Consider the following 6,949-nt stretch of genomic DNA (forward strand, 5'->3'; position numbering starts at 1 on the left):
ACGCACGCGCGCGCGCACACACACACACACAAACAACACACATTAACATTGTATCCATTACTATATAACCTGATGCCTATGAGGGAAGTTGAAGCATGAGGTGGCACACGCAGCTTTCTTTCCTCAGAGTGAAGCAGCGCTTGGGCTTGAGTGAGCAGTTTATGCCCCTGGTCAGTGTTGAGTTGAGGGCTTTTTGTGTCAGTGGTTTGGCTTAGCTGAGGGCTTTTTCTGTCAGTGGTTGGGTTTGTTTGTGTTTTTGTGTCAGTGGTTGGGTTTGTGTTAGTGTGTCAGTGGTTGGGTTTGGCTGTGTTTAATGTCAGTGGTTGGATTTGTCTTTTTGTGTCAGTGGTTGTGCTTGGCTAAGGTGTTTTTGTTCAGGCTAGCTGCATCTTGAGTTGCTCTTTAATGGAAGCTGGAGCATGAGGTTTATGGAGTTTACTGTTGCAATGTGGTTCATTATGGATGGAGCGTTGTGATGCCCAGTGGACCACCTCAAACTAGAAGTTCAAGATCAAGAACTAAGAACCCACCACAAAATTTAGAAGTCAGGATGCCAGGAGGTGTAGAAATGATAAAAAATAAGAAGAAATGTCAAAACAATGTCTCTGATTGATCAAGGAACAGTTCAGTATAATACAGAATTCATAACAAAAAAGTCCTATGCAGTGCAGTGATGTATAAGCATATATAATGTGTGAGTAATTTTGTGGGTCTGTGTGAAATGATCGGATTGTTGTTTTGCCATATAATACTGAGATGGTAATGTACAGAACAGTGAGTGTGTGAACATGTGAGGGTTCCAGTCTGAGTCCTGTTGGAGTTTGTAATCATAGAAAGACTCTGGGATTACTGAAAGACTAGGATTACTGGTTGTGTGTGTTCTACCTCATGTGATCGATCCATAAAGCTGGGTAATCTGCCTGTAAAGCAGTGAAAAGGAGCCATCAGGTCACCATACTACACAGGAAGCAGGCCTTCCCGGTTTATCAGACACCTGTCGCCCGTTAACTATTTCCTATATAAGACCTCCCTATACGACCCTTGTGAAATATTGCCAACATTCCTGAAAGCATACTAAGAGTTATAATTCTGATTCTCTGGTTTGACCTGGTTTAGCTATTCTCCGATTTGCCCACTGGCACTTCTGTTCGGTTGGATTGTTTCTAGTGTACGGACCCGGACTGCCCTCGATCTCTTTGGTATTACTCCCCTGCCACTAAAGAGTTAACTTCTTTGAAATCTGCAAGTGTCTGTGTATGCCTCGTTTCCAGCGTCACTGTGTGTGTGTGAATATATATATACACACACACCAGTGCTGAGGTGAAAGTTGACTGAAAACCTGGTATGGTATATGTTGTATGGGAAACATTAGCCATAATTAAAGACGACACCATTAAGTTGATTTTAATTGTGTGTTACGGAACAGCTCCGGACCCTTCCCTGTGGGCGTGCCGCTATGTTGTCTGCGTGTCGTTATGTCCATGTTTGTACTTCCGTGGGTGTGGGTTGTTTGTGAGCGTGTTCGTGGTTACACCTGTGCCACACGCCAGCGTCACAGAAAGACGAGCCGAACAAGACGACGTATGCCAGGATACGCCACCCGAGCACCGAGGGGGAAGAGAAGGAGCAGGCGTCACCACGGCTCTTCCCCAGTCCGGCGCCAAGAAGTCCCCGTTACCGAGCAGCAGATGAAGCAGGACCCTGTCTGCACGTACCTGCTCTGTGCCGCTCGGGAGACGGAGGATGCCGAGACGGCGGAGTACTTCCGCCGATCCGCGGCACGCGCATGGGAGGAGAGACACCCCCACGCGTCCCTGGAGCTTCCACCCATGGCTGTGAGCAGCAGTAAGAGGGAGGAAGCAAGCGCACCGCTCCTGGTTCTCCCTGAGGAGGAGGAGACCAGTGAGCCGTTCATGGTGGGTGCGGGTACCTTTGCCCTCACCCCTCCCGAAGTCGAGTTCGGCAGCGACGAGTCCGGAGAGGAGGAGAGCCCCCGCTCCTCCGTTCGTTCGGAGGAGAGTGAGGGCGAAACCAGCTGCGCTCCCTCTATTCCCGCAGCTCTCCGGATGGCCGAGGAGGAGAAGGTCAGCCCCCCATCGTTGTTCTCCGAATCGACGGTCTATTACGGGGAGGGTGACGAGGAGACCAGCTCTCTTCCCTCCAGCCACACATCCTCCACCGAGCGCCACGATGCTGAGGAGGACGTCAGCCCTCCCCCTTCCCTATTCTCGGCTCCTACCGTGTATTATGGGGAGGGGGTGGAAGTCAGTCGCCCTCCGTCCACCTGTTCATCACCCTTGGGGCGCGAGGAAGAGAGCGAGGGGGTGGACAGCGCCTCTGGGTGTTCGGAGAGCACAGTCCACCTAGGGAAAGAGGTTCCTCAGTCTCCCTCAGCGGCGAGCAGCATGGACTGCTCCCGCTGCCCGACCCCGGAGGAACCCATGTCGCTGGGTCGGAGTGTCTCCGAGAGCGAGGAGGAGATGGAGACGTCGGGGGGCAAGGCGACGGCATCTCCAGGAGCGCAGGGGGGTCCTGATGTGGTCAGCGGTCCAAGGTGGATGTGTCACGCGCCCTTGGAGCCGCCGCGGACACCAGCCGGCGCGCGGCACAAAGCCAGGACTCCAGCCGCGCCCAGAGGGAGAACCGAGGCTCCCCTAAGGAAGCCAACGGGAGCGCGGCCAGCGGGAGTTGCGAGCGGCGCAATGCGCGCGAGGAGTCGGAACCCAAAGACCGGAGGGACTCCGCCACCTGTTCCGCCTGCCGCGCCCGCCCAGCCTGCTTTCCCTGGAGGGATAGCAACACCGTGTGCGCTTTGGCAGGCAGCTGGAGCGGTGCCATGGCTGCCTGTCCCTATATGTTTGTCCATTCCCCTATGTCTCCCTAATCTCCTTTTCCCGTTCGTTCCTCTTGTGTTTCATGTTCCCGTGTGCGTGTTTGTGACTGTGCCATTGTTTAATGTTTTCTCCCCTGTCTTCCCAGGGAGGGTGTGCTAGAGCTGTCCGCGGCGGTTCCCGCCGTCGGGGGTGACTACTCTCGGAGGCTCGTGATCCCGGGGGCTCCGGACCTGCCCGTCGGTGTTTGTTCGGGGCACTTCCGCTACGCGGGACGCTCCGGGAGTAGCGAGCCCCTGGCGGGGGGTTCTGTTACGGAACAGCTCCGGACCCTTCCCTGTGGGCGTGCCGCTATGTTGTCTGCGTGTCGTTATGTCCATGTTTGTACTTCCGTGGGTGTGGGTTGTTTGTGAGCGTGTTCGTGGTTACACCTGTGCCTTGTCTCGAGGTCACGTGGGTCTGTGTACTTCACCTATTTAATGTGCGTTAACGCGGTGTCTTGTGCTCGTCTTTGTCTAAAGTTCATGCCTGTGCAAGCCACCGCAATTTGCGTGCTTGCACCATCTGTGCTGGGCTTTGCGTTTTTGTATTTCATTAAATGTTCAGTGTGCACCACAAGACGTCTGTCGCGTTTCCTCCTTGCTCCCACACGCCAGCGTCACATTGTGTACTTGGTGAATTTCAACTGAAGCCAAACGTTCTTATTGTGCCTTTTCTTTTTTCATTCAATGTTGCTTATTGTGTATTTACTAATCAGTGGCAAACAGAATAATTAACATACATTGTGTGTACTAATGCAAATGTAGCTGATTATCTGGTGTTTCTTATGTTTTTATGAAGCTTATGTCTTCATAATTCATAGAGATAATCTTAATGTGATTGTACATTGTTTTCTTTGATATACTGTGCATTTATTTGTGTGACGGGTAGGGTGAGCGAAAATAAATGGAAGCGATCACGCCAAGTCTCAGGGAAATAGGATGGTTTAATATGTAAAGTGCGCAAACCAAAACCCATGAACTGATCTGAATTAAGGATATAATAACCAGCAGTCAACTGGTACAAAGACAAGACATATAGACGAACAAACGACCCTCAGGTGAGACGGATCCCGGGCTCCGTCCACCTGAGGGACGAACACAACGCCACACCCACAGGACAAGCTGCTGCTGTAGACGGGGGCGACCAGTAGGGGGCCGCCGTACGGTGACAATTTGTGTATATATATATATATAAAATTATATAATGTATGTACACTGAAAAAAATGATACTTTGGACCAACTTAAAAAAATTACTCTAATTTGTCTCCAATTATATTTATGATTGAGTTGAAATCCTATATTTTAATTTAATATCAACTAAAATATTTATTTACTCAAACTCAAAAATACTTCCAGTCAAAGTAAAAGTATTACTTATTATAAAGACCACATACTCATTTATTAACTTTGTTTCAAGTTATTTTTTTAAATTTAGGAACAATTATATTTACTATTACATTCAAGTATAGTTTTTACTTTTAAGAAACTAATTAAATTACTCTAATTTTGTTACATGCAATTTTATAAATTTTCTCAAGTTAATTTCCGGGGTCAGTACAAACTACAATTTCTTGCTTAATCAAGTTGCAGGGCAACATATTCATAAACAAAAGCTACATTTGATGTGGATAGATTTTTCATTTGGGATAAATCTAAAACAATGTTTGATTTGGTTTACTCACAACCAGGGGCGAGGCTAGGGTATTTTTAGTGGTGCTAGAGCACCACCGTGAGGTTGCTCAGCACCCCCTGGCTCAACACATTTTTAAAATATTATATTATGCAAAAAACTTGCTCTGCACCTGCGCAATACTTTGTTATTGTGCCTCTGTGAGCACTGGGTGCTGGGCACCCCTAAAGACCAGATCCTAAAATCGCCCCTGCTCACAACAAATAAAAGACAAGAATTTTTTCCTCAAAAGACCATAATATTTATTCAAATGTCTTCACGTTTACCAACTTTTCTGTACCAAAATATATAAAAACACAAAATAAATAATAATAAAATTATCAAAAGTAAAATATCATTGATTTAAAAAATGAATTTTAAAGCTAGTAAAGCTCGCCACCAACACAATCTACTAAATATCAAACACAGAAACAAAATACATGAAAAAATTAATTACGGCCTTTTCAATGTTTCTTCTTTTAAGCTTTTGCAATATTTCTTAAGCATACACACCGACCAGTGCAACATGTGAAACAGTTCTGTACATTTCTCCTTGCAAACTTGAGATTTATTCTAACAGCCATTAAGAAGTTCTAAAACAGTGAAGAGCTGTTAACTTGGCTATCCATTGGTGAACTGACCAGAACGTATGAATGTTACATTACAAAGTGAAAGCAAAAGATAAAACTGAACCAGAAGTTAAAACAGGTCAATTGCTAGGAGTGCAATCTATTAACAAAGGTTAGCACTTTTGCTGATTGTGAATTTAGCATATTCACATTTTCAGTGCCACAATACTTCTCACTACAATGAATTATGTAAACAATGACCTGTTCCATTATCTTAAAATGTATCTAAATGCATGCAACAAACAAAACTATATCCAAATGTCTTTCTTTGATAAATCCAATATTTAAAGCTTGGCACTAAGACTGCACACTTTGCGTGTCATTTTCTTTGGTTCTATCTCCATGAAGATTTTCTGCAATGCATCAAAAGTGTATTTAAACTCACCTGGATAGCTCAAGTTTACAGCATATGTGAGACCAAACAGCATGGCACATGCATGTGCAACTGACGGCAACTCATTAAGGACTGCAACACCTTCAATTGCAATCCCAATATCATGTGCTGGCTGGAGAGAATCCTCATCCTCCCTGATGACCAACACTGCCATTGCACACCTCTTTAGCTCTGTTACAGCTTCCTCCTTCTGAGCAACCTGATGAAAGAGAAAACATTTATTAGAAAGTTGGATTGGTCTCTCTCTCTGAAGCTGGGATGGGCCCCTCTCCCCTAATCATTGTTAGCCAGTGGATTGTGAAAATAATCTATGCTCATATACATGGCCTCAGGTCCTATTTATCATGATTGCTTGCTAGCTAGCGCACTGTTATTGACCAAGTGAGCGAGTGAATAGACACGCTCGCACACAGACGTGTCATCTCTGGGTAGATATGCATGCAACAACAGTTTTTGTTGTTCTCTCTGTAGAGCAGTTGTGACATCTGAGGAGGGCCTGAGCCAAGATGCAGTCCCAGGTAGGTCAATTAGGGTCTGTTTTAAAGGATTAGGATAAATCCATTACATCTGTTTTGTCATACAATGAGAAACTTGGCTTATCTTTGGCTTATGCATTTCTACATACTACTTATACACGTACTTTTAGATCCCAGTGCCATTCTTAATTATGTCAGTTTAACTTAACTATGACAATGTTTTTTCTTACTGCTATAAAAAATGTAGCACAATCTGTGAGCGAGACTTTTTAAGAGTCATGTAATGAAATGTGTTTGTATAGACACAAATGTTTCTCAGTGCTGATTTGGTAACATCTGTGCCTGCAGGATCAAGTATGTAATGAAATCTTGCAAAGGATTCAAACATGATTCAGCTTGATTCTCAGAAATGAAACACTAGATTTGGATTACCTTGTGAATGTTGCTCAGCAAGAGCTTTCCTTAGCCACAATGGCATCACATGTCCTAAATATTCCACTGGAACTTATTAACAGTCTACATGAGTTGATTAACACCCTTAGCTTTCATGATCAGTGGTCAGCTGTCACCTGTAACTACTACGATGTACTGCATACAATGGAAGAAGAGCGGTTGGTTGACTGCACAGATGAAATGCACCTCTTTTGTGTGCATTATGTGTTTCTTCCACGAATTAAGTCTGACCTGGAGTGCTTCCTGAGTAGCTGGAACAGGCATCCCATCAGAACAGAAGGAAACCTCTCTCCAGAGCAGCTGTGGCACATTGGGAACCTCCAAACACCTGTGACTGAGCCAGATGTAGAGGTACACTTGAAGCATTGTATACACTTTACAATTTGCCCTTTAACAAGTTTTGACTAAAATCTTCCTCAGCAGAGTAAATATGAGAGAATGCCAGTCCTTTTTGT

This window comes from Brachyhypopomus gauderio, unplaced genomic scaffold, assembly GCF_052324685.1.
Source record: "Brachyhypopomus gauderio isolate BG-103 unplaced genomic scaffold, BGAUD_0.2 sc93, whole genome shotgun sequence".
In the NCBI taxonomy this organism is placed as follows: domain Eukaryota; kingdom Metazoa; phylum Chordata; class Actinopteri; order Gymnotiformes; family Hypopomidae; genus Brachyhypopomus; species Brachyhypopomus gauderio.